This window comes from Anarrhichthys ocellatus, unplaced genomic scaffold (assembly GCF_004355925.1).
Source record: "Anarrhichthys ocellatus isolate YVR2014 unplaced genomic scaffold, GSC_Weel_1.0 scaffold85, whole genome shotgun sequence".
NCBI classification, from domain to species: Eukaryota; Metazoa; Chordata; class Actinopteri; order Perciformes; family Anarhichadidae; genus Anarrhichthys; species Anarrhichthys ocellatus.
The window spans coordinates 483,769-500,107 of record NW_022280115.1 but is presented as its reverse complement, the minus strand read 5'-3'; the positions used below and the strand labels follow the sequence as shown (position 1 = coordinate 500,107).

The following is a 16,339-nucleotide window of genomic DNA, read 5'->3' as shown; positions in this document are numbered from 1 at the left end:
GCATTACAAATGCAATGAAAACTGAATTTTACATCAGCAATAAATATTTACAATGACTTCCAAATTATGACATGCAACAATAGCCTAATAATAATTATTAATATACAGTTCATTTATATATATTTATACATTTAATCATCAATCAATTAATATGGATGGTGGTGCATATAAAAAATAATTTATTTCAATGTATTGTTCAGTTGCTTCATGAACCGACTTCTGTTTTGTTATATAAATAAAACTGTTGATCAGCCTCTTCTGTGATGGTGCGACAGGCCTACAGACTGACATGAAGCTGCTCACAGTTAGTCGTATAAGTACAGGCTGAATCCTGTCTCTGTTTTCAAAATAAAAGCACATTTCATAACTTTTGGATAAAATAATGTTGCTATTGCAAGTAGGACAATTCGAATAAATCAACAATAATTTAGTTTTTTAACAATTACTTTCTTGAATATGGTCTGTATTTCCACCATCGTTCTTTGGTGCCGATATTACATGTGCAGTTTGGGCAACAGTGAGAACAGCTGGTGTCATTTCTAAATTTAGAAATCAGACATGTTAACAGCTTTAAACAGGATAAGCCAAGGTGCATTTCATTCCTTCCCTACACAATTGGTTGCAGACAGCAATTACCATATTTCAGTCTTGAAAAGGTTATTTTATCAAGAGATGAAAAATAATAAACCTTAAAAAAGATGGAGAAACACGGCTGGATTACCAAACAAGCAAAGTGGATAACTGACATTAAGTCTAGGCCTAATTACACTCAAATCTCTGGAGGGGCCTTCTGCCAAAATATAATACCTTTTCTCAAATTACTGAAAACTAATTGACACACAGCAATCATGGGGCCAGGAATTTCAACATTCCAGGATGTTTCATGAACAAATAGTTTCTTAGTTGAAATGATAGGTAATGTTTTAATATCACAATGTCACTATTGTGGTGACGTGCTATGATAGAAAAATGAATCCCCGTATGTCCTAACTGTTGTTGTTTCACCTCCTGCTTTCAGACCAATACTCGAAAACAGCAGTTGAATGACCGGCTTTTATTATGAAAACTCAAACAGGAAGCTTATCGTGTTTCATCACGTGTATTTTAGCAGACTTCACTTCAGGGTGGGAGAGTCTTCCAGCACTCAGCAGTGGAACGACTCTGGCAGCCGTGGCGGCCGCCTCTCACCCTCCCACGTCCCGCTTTCAGTAACCGTCACTGCACTGCTGATGCACCCAGCCGCCATCACTCCCCGTTCCATCACACCTCCGCTGGGAGCTCCTATTCTCACCGGGGCTTCCCTGTCATCATCACCGCGCATCTGAGAACAACCCGCACTCTCTGGACTTCACAATAAGCCACCGAGTAGTACTTTTTACCCTCCGTTTCTGAATGACGGGCGGTCGGTTCGACTTTGACGATGGTGGCACCTACTGCGGAGGCTGGGAGGAAGGCAAAGCCCACGGCCAGGGTGTGTGCACCGGTCCCAAGGGCCAGGGCGAGTACTCGGGCTCGTGGTCCAACGGTTTTGAGGTGGTCGGGGTCTACACCTGGCCCAGCGGGAACATTTACCAGGGGTACTGGGCGCAGGGGAAGCGCCACGGACTCGGCGTAGAAACTAAGGGAAGGTGGATATACCGGGGAGAGTGGACTCACGGGTTCAAGGGCCGGTACGGAGTCCGGCAGAGCCTGAACACACCGGCCAGGTACGAGGGCACCTGGAGTAACGGGCTGCAGGACGGATACGGCGTGGAGACGTACGGTGATGGAGGTGAGAGGGGGACATCATTAGGGACATCAATTCTGATGCAACTAGATGTTTTTCAATGTTGGAACATATTTAGTCTATTTTTAGAAACTAATACATTGATACATTGTATCAAAAGTAGGGATGGGTATCGTTTGGGTTTTTTCCGATCCCGGTGCTAAAACGATACTTTTAAAACGATGCCGGTGCCTAAACAGTGCCTGAACCGATACTTTTTTCTTCAAATTGAACAATATATTAACTGTTAACAGTTTACAGTATACTTAAATAAATATAGATAAACACACACACTCTGTACACACACTACAGCTTCAAACTTCAGCAATTATTTTGCAGAAATATGAGCATATATGCCTTCTCTTGCAAAATACGACCTCTCCTGACTTATTTTATTTTATTTAACCAGTTGGTGGCGCTAATGCGCCAATTCGTCGTTTGCCAACCGCCACTACACCTCAAAGAAGAAGAAGGTTTCGCGTGCCTGTGCATGTTAGCGCTAATTACCCGGATGTCGATAGAGGAAGTCAGTAGCCTGCCAGCCATATGACAGATCTCGTTCTTTTTAATAAATCATGGCCGAAGCTTCCCCTGAATGATGGAGGGGTTTGTTTCTAAGTGCGCACGGCTCGTCCGGTTGTAATAATACTATGAGTGAGGAGCGGAGGACCGATGCTATCGTTAGCATCGTTAGCTAACCTAGGACGGAGTCATCAGAGTAGTGTCAAAAAAGTATTTCAATCGGCTCAGGCACCGAAAGGAAGCACCGAAATCTGCGTTGCATTTCGGTCCGGTAGATACCGGTCGTATAGGAACCGGTACCATACCGGCACCCGTTTTCGGTACCCAACCCTAATCAAAAGCATTGTGCTTGTGCCCACTGACCACACATCAACCTTAACGCCCTCATTAACAAACCCACGTTGACACACACACACACAGACCCTCACACAAGTGCAACATTGGGTTTGTTGTGAACTTATGTTCATGCTATTATTCCGTTTTATTAAGAAGCTGTGGAATATATGAAGCAAGTGTTTGTAATTTATTTGAGATATTTTACATTTTTCCCAGGCTTGTAACCCTACAAATTAGATTTGTTTTCCAAAATGAGAGATTGGTATCAACCATAAGCTTGTCCTAGAAAAGGCCGTGAATAGTGTAAAATATACAAATGAACCAACACTTTATGAAGAGACTGTAGAAATGATTAAAACTTATCATTTTTTTTCATCATTACATTTTGTACTTAATTTTATTTCAGAATGCCCCTTTTCTTTGGTATTTTATTTCTTTTTTCTTTTTTGTTAAAACATTTCATCATCACACAATTTAGAAGAAGATTTTATTATTCCCTCTGGAGGAAATTCTTATTTTTTTTTTTACTTGGTTGTCATTTTACACACAGACCGGAAATACACACATGCACATGCAGTAATCAGAGCGAGGGGGCCCGGCTGTCTCATAGGATGGCGCCCCCAACAGACCGGGGTTCGGTGCCTTGCTCAGGGGCACCTCTGTAGTGCCCAGGAGGTGAACTGGAACATCTACTAGTCCATACCCCATACTTGGTCTGGGCTGGACTTGAACAGATGACCCCCATTGCTGCCTCATTTTTGCAGAGCAGGCTTTGACATCCACTTTAATGGGTTGTAATGTGTAATGCTCCATTTTAACAGAGCACACCTGTTGTGGAACCTTACATTGAATACATTAAAATTTCCCGTGCCATGTCCCCATGGACTGAACTGCTGCTGCCCCATTTTTTATAATGTCACTTCTCACGTCACCGCACTCTCACCTATTAGTCATTCAAGTACCCCCTGCCTCGCTATAGAGGTTAAGTGAGCAAGCGCAATGACTGCTACCAAAGTTAGCCGGTTAGCTCTTGTTAGCGAGAGCAACAACCATGCCAGAGTTATTCTGAATCAACCTACTAGATGCTGCTGTAAGTAAACACAGTACACAGAGACAGTAACTAACTTCTGTAGCTTTAAAGCCTCACTTAGCTTAACAAGTCTGCTCAGGCTACCTAGCTAGCTAGGCCACCTTAATACCCAGCAAGAGAAGAGACTGTGTTAGCATTGTTAGCTAGCTCCCATTAACTTCAGCATTCACAGAAAGTCTGTCTTTTTGATCTTCATAGTTGTGTCTTTCTCTGAGGAACATCTTTAGAATCAAAACGATATCAAGGTGACTCTGATTTAATTTGCTAACCAGAGCCCTAAACACTGTCTCTTCAATTTGATGCTCAGTAAACCAACTCCGCCTAGCAACTTAGCCAGTTAGGTAGCATGTTCAGTTCAGTCTTGTTAAGTTCAATTAAAACGAGATAGTAGACTTAGTTTCTGGGTCTGTGCAATGTTTGTATTTGCGGCACCATAGCTGATTCAGAATTACTAGTACTACTCATCCCGCAGAAACACCTGACACTATGATGTATTCTGAGGCTGCTTTGTGTCAAGTCTGACTAAATAATACTGATGTCTTGAGGCGTATCTCAACTTTGACTTAAAGACTATACCTTTTTGTTTGTGTGGTGACAAACGGGTGTTAACCAGGCAGGGGGGGTCAAACAAAACATGCTATTCAGTTGCATCATGAGAAGTGTTGGATACATGGGGACAAAAAGATGGGAAGTGTTATACCTCTGCTGCTTTGATTTGGACTGTTCTGTTTCTCTTCATGCTGTGTTCACACCAAACACAATGCCAATCTTCACCTCATGCTACCAGTGCGAGTTTGGCCATATGATCATTTGTGTTTATTTGCCTTATTCCTGTGAGACTCGCCGGAGAGGAGGGGCTTACCTCCATTTAATTTTCATCAAGCTCAATTAACTGTATCGAGCAAGTCACATGTTTACTGAATTAATCTGGATTTCTACAGCAGAATCAACTCAAATTAAACTGATATTTTCTGTGGTTTAATCGAAATAAACAGATGAAAACATAACTAAGATAACTCCAACATGATACTGATTTGTAAAACGTCTGAATTTATGCTTTGTCAGGACTGTCTGCGGGATGACAGGCAAACAACTTTTAAAATACTTGTTTTGGGTCAATCAGGGCTAATGCTATGCTAATATTGTAGCGGCACCATCAACATTCAGAAAAACGACGTCTAAATTAAGCATGCATATTCGCCATCGATGACATACATTTATACACATACATTTTCGTCTGGTCTCTGTACAATTATGAAGTACTAACATAGAGTGCTGCCAGATGGCTACAATACACTTTTGCTCAATTTCTGATTCACCAACGTCAGAACGTTGCTGACAACAGGAGAATCTTAGAGCTGATAGCTTTCAAGGACATTAATAGCAAATAGGTGAATTTCTCATATTAGCGTCTTTGTATATAATCATGTCGCGTCGACAAATGCACTACATGTTTGGTGTGAACACACCATTATGAATCCCCCCAACTTTATGGAGGTGATGTGCCCTTTATATTCAATTCAATTTCAATTAAATTAATTTTTGTATAGGCCAAAATCACAAATTACAAATTTGCCTCAGAGGGCTTTATAATCTGTACACATACGACATCATCTGTCCCGGAACCCTCATATCAGAACAGGAAGAACTCCCCCAAAAAACCCTTTAACGGGGAGAAAAGAGGAAGAGACCTTAGGGAGAGCAACAGAGGAGAGATCCCTCTATTGGGATGGACAGAAGTGCAGTAGATGTCATGTGTACAGAATGAACAACATAACAGAGTTACAACACATTCAATGCATATGACAGAACCACGGCAGGAGGCAAGACCAGGGTCCACGGAAACCTGCGAGGCGAGAAAGCACAAAGACTTGCAGGGCCATGGTGGGAGCAAGGACCAGGGTCCAGATAAAACCACGATCCATGGAAACCTGTGAGGAAGCCTTATTAAAAACAACATACCAAACCAAGCTGTAGGCTGGAGCACTGTAATACTAGAACGTCAACTAGAACTTTCAAGTGTTTACTGTAACTTCTTACTCTGTATTTCATAACAAATTCTTCTTCAGCACTTTTGCCCAAGTAGAAGCCTGAGCTGTATCACATTCATGTATAGCAGTAAAGGGTATGTGGAGCTACTTTTACCCACTACTGGTTATGTGAAACCATTTCTGCTTCCCAGGCAAGGGGCCCCTCTCTCTTCTACTCCCTCTATCTTTAGCTCTGCCCTGTACCTTGAGGTGGCCAGAATTAATCCATTTTACTTTGTCAAATTGTTCTTAGCCAATCAGACAATCGAAGACTGCTCATTAAATACAAGCAGTGCTAGTGTCATATTAGCCTGTTGAGCTACGATTATGCATTTCATGTCTATACAGTTCGGTTTCAAGGTATTGCAAGGGTAGTTATAGACTTTTCATTGAAACTAAATTCATTTTGTTTTGTTTAATTTTGACTTCTATAATCCAATATAACTCCCCTTTCAACTCTGGCAGTGGTCAATTTCATATAAGCAAATAAGGCAATTTATCAAATACAAAGGGGAGAAGTGCAAAGCCAAATGACTTGGACTGAAACGGCTCCCATGATTAATACAGCATCATTAGTTTCTTCAGTTTAATAACAGTGCCACGTCACTCTGCTGCTCTGACTCAACAGAAATACTGTTCTCAATTAGTCCTCTTTTCGTTGCGTCTCCGTTAAGCTCCTGAACCTGCTGACAGTGTTGAGTTTGCAGAAACAGCCATGGTAAATTAATACAGCATATCATATTATCGCAAAATATTTCCCATGATTCTGTTGAGAATTCTGATTGAATGCTGTAATTTTAGGACTCGGTTGGTAGTGTATTCTTTTCAGGAATCAGTGCTTTCAACGGCACAGCATAAACAAGCAGTTATTCTATGTCCTCTTAAACTGAACTTCCAGAAATCAGAACAATTCAAAAATGTATATGTCTGTCTTAATAAACAAATGGCACATCTCTGCATCAATATATTTAGAGAACATGTATATAGTGATATAGTAGCCAATGAATCATACTGGAACAGAATATAGAGCCAAATAGAGTCATATATTACTGTGTGTGTGACATGAGGACCACAGGATTTAGGAATTGACCCCTATGCCTGTGTTTCATGCCACTTTCAGGTCAGAGGTTCCTGACCTGGGGGCTGGGACCCCCTCAAGGGTTCACAAGTCAAATCTGAGGGGTTGCAGGATTCTGAAAGGAATTCTTCACCCCTCAGGTGCTCACTTGTATATCAATTACTCACCCTGTGTTACTTACTTACTGAATCCATATGACATTTTTTTACTGAGGTCCCATCCAAATTGGGCTTTAATGAATCTAGACTTCCATATCTACTAAAACCTGGCAGCAGATACTAAGATAGTATTTTTTACCAAGGACACCACTAAATGAACAATTTAAAATTACGATAAATTACCATTTTTACTATGTGAATTTCCCAAATAGGCTCTGTTTTGAGAGAAACTTCTAGAATACCGACCACTGTGGAGGAGGCTTATTCCACATAGAGTTATGTTTGGGCAGCCAACAGACTTCCCAGTGTCTCAAGTTACTTCCATCTTTTAAAATAGCTCATTCTCACATTCTCCAGCTGAAGCCATAAGCATCAGAGTCTGAGCTTTCCTTACTGTTTTATCACCTAATGATGCTTACTGGTGGTGCTTTTAGAATCAGAAAAAACTGTCCAAATTTCAGACTCAAGCACAGACAGACAGATGTACAGATGTACAGTTGTACAGATGTTATGCACCGGGTGTGTTGTCTTGTTAGTCAGGGATTTAGTTTCCATGCAATCTCCAAAGATTGTAGGATTTCATAGAAGTACACAATGAAAATACACTTTTGTATCATTTCACAGCAAAAAGAACAAGCAAATGATCCCTTTACTAAAGTATTTACTCTTGTTTTAAGTAAGTACAGTAATTAATGCACGGCCATTGATGGATGATTAACATCTCTTAGGGCTGTACCGAATAGTACAAAGCTTCATTCATTATTTGAATACAATTAGTTGTGGCTGTGTAGGATTGTTTGCCATTGGGATCTAAACATTTCCAATAACTCAAGAGAGCTGTGGAGTCCAAATGCCAAAATTCATTGTAAAAAGATAGATGTAATCATTTCAAAAATGTTTTTATCTATTGAAATATTCTGCTATAATCCATAATTATTGACCTTAAGACTTTCAAAAACAACATGTTCACCGTGGACAAACACTGTTTGCTCTGTTGACGTCATGAAAACAAAAAGATATTGGGTACAGCCCTACATCTCACATTCTTCTCAGATGCCAAATCAACCTTAGAGCTGCAAATCGAGGTAAACCATGTGTGCATTATGCTATTTTGTGTCACCTTTTATGAATTCCTGAGGCAGCCATTGATATTAATATTCAATTATTAAAAATGTAATTTAATATATATATCGATACTTTAAAGCAGGGGTCTCAAACTCCCGGCCCGCGGGCCAAATCTGGCCCGCCACGTCATTTTATGTGGCCCGCGAATCCGCCAGCAAAATTTTAAAATAAATAAAAACAATTATCATAGACTTGATAATAAAAATATCCCCATAGTCGAAATTATGAGATAGAAAGTCATAATTCTGAGATAGAAAGTCAAAATGATGAGATACTTAAACACACAGTCATAGAAGCAGCTCTTTGGCTGGTTACTGTACATGTGACATGAAATGTATTGTCAGTACATTGAAGACTACTTTAAACGTGGCTTTAAAACACATGAAATACTTCACGTGGGATTGTGCAAACGCACCTTTGAAAGGATTTTAAGCATTGAACAAAGTTATTGTAATAACTTGTGTTTGATATTTGTCTTTGCTATTTTCTTTAATATTTAGATCTTTGATAGAGTAATGTGGGTTTCTTAACCCTAAATTAAAAGGATTTAAGTTATAACAGAAATGTGCTTAAATATATTTTTACATTTATATAACTGCATGTACAATATTTTTACACTTGAATAAACAATAATCAAATGCAGAGACAGTTATTTACCAATATGTTAGGGAGTAGATACATTTACACAGTCTTACACTTACAACCGGCCCTTTGAGGGCGACCATGATGCTGATGTGGCCCAGAGTGAAGATGAGTTTGAGACCCCTGCTTTAAAGCAGTGATTCTCAACTGGTGGGTCGCGACACAAAAGTGGGTCGCGGACCCGTTTTCAGTGGGTCGCGGGCCTTTGCCTGACAAAAAACAAAAACGAAAAAAAAAGTTGTGATTTTATTTTGAAGGGCATTTTTTATGCAGCGGAGTTATTCCAGCATTTACGGCACTTGTTCAGCGGTGCAGGAAAAACACCGACCAATGCGTTGTGAATCACATCACGTGATGCAGCTCAGCCAATCAAATATGGGTATTCTGACAGGTTTCCTGACTTGAGTGAGATGTACACACACCATGACACACGGGGGAGAGACAGGATACAGAGAGCAGAGCAGGACTGTTGAAATATCAGTTGAAAAAGTCAAATCATAGGACGATATCCAAAAGAGAAGAATGTCCAGAGAGACCAGAGTCATTAGACTCTGACTGGACAGACTCATATAGCTGAATTCTTCTAACACTAATTTCTCTTTTTAGAAGATGAGAAAAATATAATATTGTGGCTTTATCACTTCACCCTGAATGAACTGAATTTAAAGCTGCAGGGCAATTCAGAGAAAATAATTTTGCTAAAATGAATTTTGTTACGTAATTAAATTTTTAATCCAGCTGTTATTTTACTTGAAATGAGAAGAACATTTATTCATGTATTTCTATGTATTATTTATAATCCATCCAGTTAAATTTGAAAACTGAGAATAATAATTGTTAAAATATAATTGGTGTGTACTTTCTTTATTTGATTTGTCAGTTGTTTACTACACAGAGACGTTACTACTACTAGACTTCTTGAATATAGATATACCCAAATTATATATATATATATATATGTCATGGGTCGTGGCTTGTCATTAAGGGGTGATGGTGGGTCCCGCAGCCAGACCAGTTGAGAACCACTGATTTAAAGGATCCGTTGAACCTGCAATTACTGATTTGGCCACTTGGATGCAGCAAAAACAGGCTGATAGACCAAAACAATCACCTTTTTAGTTGACAAGGATAATTTGTTAGCAAACAGTTGACAATTTACACATCCAGCAGTACAGAGCAACATTATCATTCATGTGGTGTTTGTATCCACCAGATGATGGTGAATATTCACTCTCTTTTACCCCTGCTTTGGTCTCTTCCAACTCCTTAGAAAATGATCTGTCTCTTTTTAACTGCTAAATGCTCCACTATGTTCAACCACTAGTTTCTAACTGTCTGTCTGCTGTATGCTGTTTAGCAGGTAGCGTACACTGTACCTAATCAGGAAATGTAAAGTGTACCTCAGCAGGTAATATACGATGTACCTCAGCAGTTGGGGCGCAACGGATCACAAACCTCACGGTTCGGTTCGGATCACGGTTCTTGAGTCACGGTTCGGATCATTTTTCGGATCAACAAAGAAAAGGGGAGGAGACAAATATAACTTTGCTTTCCATTTATTACTTTAAGAACTTCAAGAACACTTAAAGAAAATAACTTTGAGCTATAGTCTTACATAAAAACTATAAATATTGAAGATGTCCAATTTGAAACAAAATGAAATAAATAAAAATAAAACATTCAAGAATACTCAATTCTGTTAAGTTTAAGTGCAACATGAGGTATGTTGATACCCTCATCCTTTGATCAATGTTGAAAGAAAGAAACAGCCAGTGAGCTAGCTTCCACTGTTTCAACTGAACTGCTCGGCAACAACTTGGGTCTGTTTAATTCCTGTCAGGTTATGTCATTCAAATACACAATAATGTTTACTGTTAAATAATGTTTACCATTACTGTGACATTATTTTCAAAAATATGAGAATATCTCCATTGTCTGGAGTGAGGGTAGACCTTTCTGTGGTGACTGGGATATTGCTATTGGGCGTGTCTAGCTTCCACTCTGATACTTCTGTCAGCACCTGCCCCAGGTGTGTGTCTGTGTGACGCTCACAGAGGGAGCGTGTCTGCAGCACCGGACTATGAATCTCCACTCCGCCGTGGTGAAAGCGGTCTCTACAGTATTTTCCTTCTCATAGAGGCCTGGAACAGGCTTCATACTGAAGTGGGTGCGTGAGTGGATTTCGTATCGTGGCTCAAGCATTTTAACCAGATTTTGAAATCCTTTATTTTCCACACCGGAGTGTCCCCCGTCGCTGACAGACGGGATGGTCTCTTCATATGTGTGGACATGCCGTTGTCGTGTGTCTTTCTCTTTAAATAATGCCTACATACCGTAACGGTTTCGTCCACCACCCTTATCCGTCATTAAGTTACAGGGAAGACAAAATGTTCCCAAACTTGCGACTTAAATGATGCCGGGGGCTTCTCAAGTTCCTCCGCTTGCCATGACTTTCGCCGTTAAATGCTTTTAACCTGCTCCGTTCACGTGAACACACTACTGCTTTATATCTGTTCACTGACACTCTGCATTGATATTCGGGGACTTGTTACTTGAAAAGAAACTTTATTACACACTGTGATGATTAAACTGTAAAAAAAAAAAAAAAAAAAATACTCAATTGATCCGCGGTTCACGAGTGATCCGAACCGTGAGGGCTGATCCGAACCGTGAGGGCTGATCCAAACGGATCACGGATCGATCCATTACACCACTACTCAGCAGGTAGTGTACGATGTACCTCAGCATGTAATATACGGTGTACCTCAGCATGTAAACGGTGTTCCTCAGCATTTAATATACGGTGTAACTCGGCAGGTAATATACGGTGTACCTCAGCAGGTAATATTCGGTGTACCTCAGCAGGTAGTGTACGGTGTTCCTCAGCAGATAATATACGGTGTACCTCAGCATGTAATATATACGGTGTACCTCAGCAGGTAATACGTATATGGTGTACCTCAGCAGGTAGTATACGGTGTACCTCAGCAGTAGTGTTACGGTGTACCTCAGCAGGTAATATACGGTGTACCTCAGCAGTAGTGTTACGGTATACCTCAGCATGTAATGTACGGTGTACCTCAGCATGTAATGTACGGTGTACCTCAGCAGGTAATATACGGTGTACCCCAGCAGGTAATATACGGTGTACCTCAGCATGTAATGTACGGTGTACCCCAGCAGGTAATATACGGTGTACCTCAGCAGGTAATATACGGTGTACCTCAGCAGGTAATATACGGTGTACCTCAGCAGGTAGTGTACGATGTACCTCAGCAGGTAATATACGGTGTACCTCAGCAGGTAGTGTACGATGTACCTTATTTTGAGAGTCACATTTTTCAAAAGCTTTCTCTTATATATTTTGTTTTTTTAATACAGTCCTTATTTTACTTGAAATAAGAGAAGAACATTTATTTATTATTGGCGTATTTATAATTCATCACGTTCAATATGAAATCTGACAATAAATATTGTTGAGTTTAACCCTTTCTTTATTTGATTTGACACTAAGTTGTTGACTTCATACAGACGTCGATACAACTACTAGGCTACTTCAATATGTGATGAAATCAGAGTGCAAGTTAGACATTATTGTGATGTTACCGACCGTTGCATGAGGAAATTCTAACCGAACCTCGCTGAATTGTAATTGGATACCCCTGGTATACAGTGTACCTCAGCAGGTAGTGTACGAGAATGTGCAGTGCACCTTATTAGGTAGTTTACGGTGTAATTTTGAGGATAGTGTACGGTGTACCTTAACAGGTAGTGTACAGAGTATCAGAGCAGGTAGTGTATATATATCATACCTGTACATACCTGTTTATCACCTGTATATCTTTAACTTAACTTGTCTCAATTACAGTTTATTCATTTCATCACTACTTTACACCAGTCTACCACAATATTACATTGCATTTCATTCTATTTTATATACACTTTGATTGGTGATCTGTTGTGCATATGGCAAATGAAGACTTGAAACTAAAACAATGACATAAAAGTTGCTATGATGCTCAGTAGAGCTGAGGGGGCTGCAGTTGGAGTTGGAGTTGGAGAATTATCTGTGGATTTGTTTCTGCAAACAACACCTTTCACATACAATTAGACATGTGATCTGTTGTTACCATACAAATGTGGATGACAGTCAGTTTCAATTTGGTGATTAAATAACTGTGAGCAAAATATGTAGTTAGCGGCACATTTTACAATGTACAACCAAACTTGCCAGTGTTCTCTCTACTGCAATTTCTTTTCACAGTATAGGCCGATATAATAAGCCGGACAAACCTGGGCGCGCTTCCTTATGGGGGTGTGGAGGGAGAGACGTGAGGCAAAGATAGTGGTGAAAGAGACAGACATGCAGGTGTTCGGACAACAGCAGGAAGTTAGATAGCATAGTTTGGGCTGCTTAACAACACAGTCAACACAGGTCATGGAGGCAATTATGAAAAATGATATAGTAAGAACGTTTCATCTCACAGATCTTTCTTATTAGTTTCTGTTCAGCTTTACCTCCCTGTCTAAACTTTCCATTGTGTACTTTGTATGTTTTCTAAATCGTAATAGCCTTGCTACTCGCAGAGTACAGCAGTCATGTTATTCTAATGCAGTAAAGTTCAGTCAAATTTGGGGTTTTGGTGGCACTACCAATGTTTTACACAAAGGAATCAGGAAAAACACAGGTTACACAACTTTATAAAGATAATAATGGCCGCATTCCATTTAGATGTTCCCATCCCAGGGCCTTGGTACTGTGCACGCTGGGTCTCTACTAGGAGGGGTGTAAATTACAAGTTTCATCACAATACCATATTATATCAATCACAAAGTCTGCCACGACCACAATCCGTTACATTTATCAACTCATAGAAAGCCACTAAAATAGGATTTGATCATTCATTTTTTAATGGGCTCTATAGGAAGGAGGTGCACTTGGACGACAAATGGTAATACAGAAGCTCCATTTGAATTTAGAAATAAAGGCGTATATCTAAAAGATGATATGTATCCATGTTTTGACTTTTACATTAGGTCGCTGATCATGAAATCGTTATTTTGATCCAGATCGATGCATCGTAAAAGAATCACAGTTAACAGCTCTTCTGTGGACTACGGGGCCTCTCCCTATCACAGTCCTGCTTTTAACAGAGTTAACTGCTAACTTCAACGGAGGTTCAATTAAGTTATATTATGGTGCGTTCAGCTCCAAACAGTAAAAATGACTATTGGGGCGAAGGTACAACGTATTACAACATAATCATGTGTGGTCAAATGTAATCTTGTAAAATTTTGCTTTTGGCGAGACACCTCAATAAATCCAGTTAAAGGAGATGTTTTCACAGCAATATAAAATAGATATTAGAGATGAAATATGAGCTGTTTAACCTCCTGAGGGGCCGATCACACCGAGACGAGTTGCTAGAATGCGTCGCACGCAAACCATTTTTCCCTGTGGTACTGTTGTGCGCTCCTCTCTTGCTCCGAGCAATTCTAAATATTCTCAACTTTTCAGCGCCAGGCGCGGAGTCGCTTGTCAATATCACGCTTGACCAGGCAGCCAATCGAATCAAGCTGTACCCCTGACTTCCTGTTTTGATTCCCGGTAGATGTGGTTAGAACGCACATTGATATTAGCAATAGTTAATTACGATGAACTTTATAATTTCCCCCTCCTCCTCATTCAACAGCAAAAGCTCCATGTCTGCATTGAAAACAATTTCCCCTGGTATTTACATTTGATCGCTTGGTTGAGCATTTTTGGTGCTTGTTTATGACTATGCTCAAGGACCTCTCGAGGTTGCGTTGATTCACTCTTTTTGAAGAACCTTTTACTGACTGCTTCGTGTCGGCTGATAGTAACCAACATCTGATTCAGTAGCAAAAGGCGTTTCTGGCAATCGGCTAGGCTCTACTAGTCGCACGGATCATGTTAGCCTTTGTTGAGGCTCAAAAATTGACATCCATAAAAAAAACTTTGGTCTTATTTTGAACTGGATTAATTCCATATCAGACCTGTTATGATCCACTAACGTTAGGCACCATACGAGATGAATGAATCCCTGTTGTTTTGTTTCCTTCACTGCCATCTTGGCTGTAAGGGAGCCAAAGATGGACAACTGAGTGAGATTCACCTCTTCTTTGTTTGGGAGGAGAGAGGGAGACACACCTGGTGGAGGTGTGCACTCTACTGAGGAAACTTTTCTAGTTTGAAATGTTTCTTGTTTCACAGGCCCATGAAAATACCAGAACATCAACACATGTGTTGTATCCTACAGTTGTAACTGAACTGCTCTAAAGAGTGTGTCAACACTACTTCATACCCGGATTTCATTTCCTTTTGTTTACTTCTTATTCCTTTGTAGGAGTATGGCAGGCATTTTATATTAGTTATTTTACAGCAGTTGCTCTATGTTCATGTCATTGACTAAACAGTTTAGTTGTTAGTTGTTTTAGAGACTAACTTGTGCCTACTCAATATTTGGGACACCACATTTTGAGTGATATTTTTAACATAACGTAGTAGCCTACATACAGACTAACTTTTTCCCCACCTCCTGGAAGCGTCAAATATTATTTCATCCGTCAATAAGGCAGTGTATACCAACAGAGATTCTAAATGTTATCCTTTTGCATTGTTATTGTCATCTATAGTGGTGCACAAAAACACATTATTCAAATGCAATGAATATAGAAATAAACAATAAATATTTGCTTTGATTAAAAAAAAGTCATGGCATTAGTAGTTTTAATTAAATAATGTATTATAGACTATGCAGTTATTACAGTTTATCTTATAGTATGTATTGTAACAATGTTAGGGCTGCCACATGTCCCATTTACCTCAATACGATTTTATAAATCCAAAAGACATTTTTGAGTATTTAGTTTTGCTAAAAGAGGCGACTCATCTTCTCTTCTCATCAGCAAATACAAACTCAATTTCTATATCTAATGTGAACATATACCAGACCTCTGTGTTTATGTATAAATATGTAGAACCTAACTCATAACTTGCCCAGTGCTTTCCAGAAGTCTTTCTCAGACATTTACTCATATTCCACAAGACTCTGAGGACTTTTATCTTCCATATTGACTTAATCAATATTCATTGAAAACCAGGGGACCATCTCTTTGGAACAACCTGCTTCCATCACTACAATCCACTCCACATGATCCTTATTGAAAAACATCAGAAAAGGAAATTTGTTTACCACTTCATGGATTTTAATGTAATGTATCTCAACTTGTAAACTCAAACTTCTATAATATTTGTTCATTTTATCAATTTCTGTATTCTGCTTATTCTTAAAATTGTGATGAATTATGCAATTTCTGTTTCTTCATGTTTGTATCCTCTTTTATAATTTTTCCTTTAGTCAAGTACGACTATTGATATCTAATGTGAGGTATTTTTATCAGCCATCATTGCATAATGTTTAACCTTGTTTACATGTGCAAATACATGAAGAAACAACAAGCTGCCTAAAACTAATGTTAGGAAGTTAATAATGTTAGGAAGTCATAATTCTATTTTATATTGCTGTGAAGTTTCTTGCCAAAAACTACGTTTTACAAGATTACATTTGA

At 39.4% G+C, this 16,339-nt stretch overlaps 1 pseudogene; it reads left to right on the top strand.

Moving 5' to 3' along the window:
* Window positions 1-1,130: 1,130 nt before the first annotated feature.
* LOC116398559 (junctophilin-1 pseudogene) lies at window positions 1,131-1,958 on the top strand (annotated as a pseudogene).
* The last annotated feature ends 14,381 nt before the right edge of the window (window positions 1,959-16,339 follow it).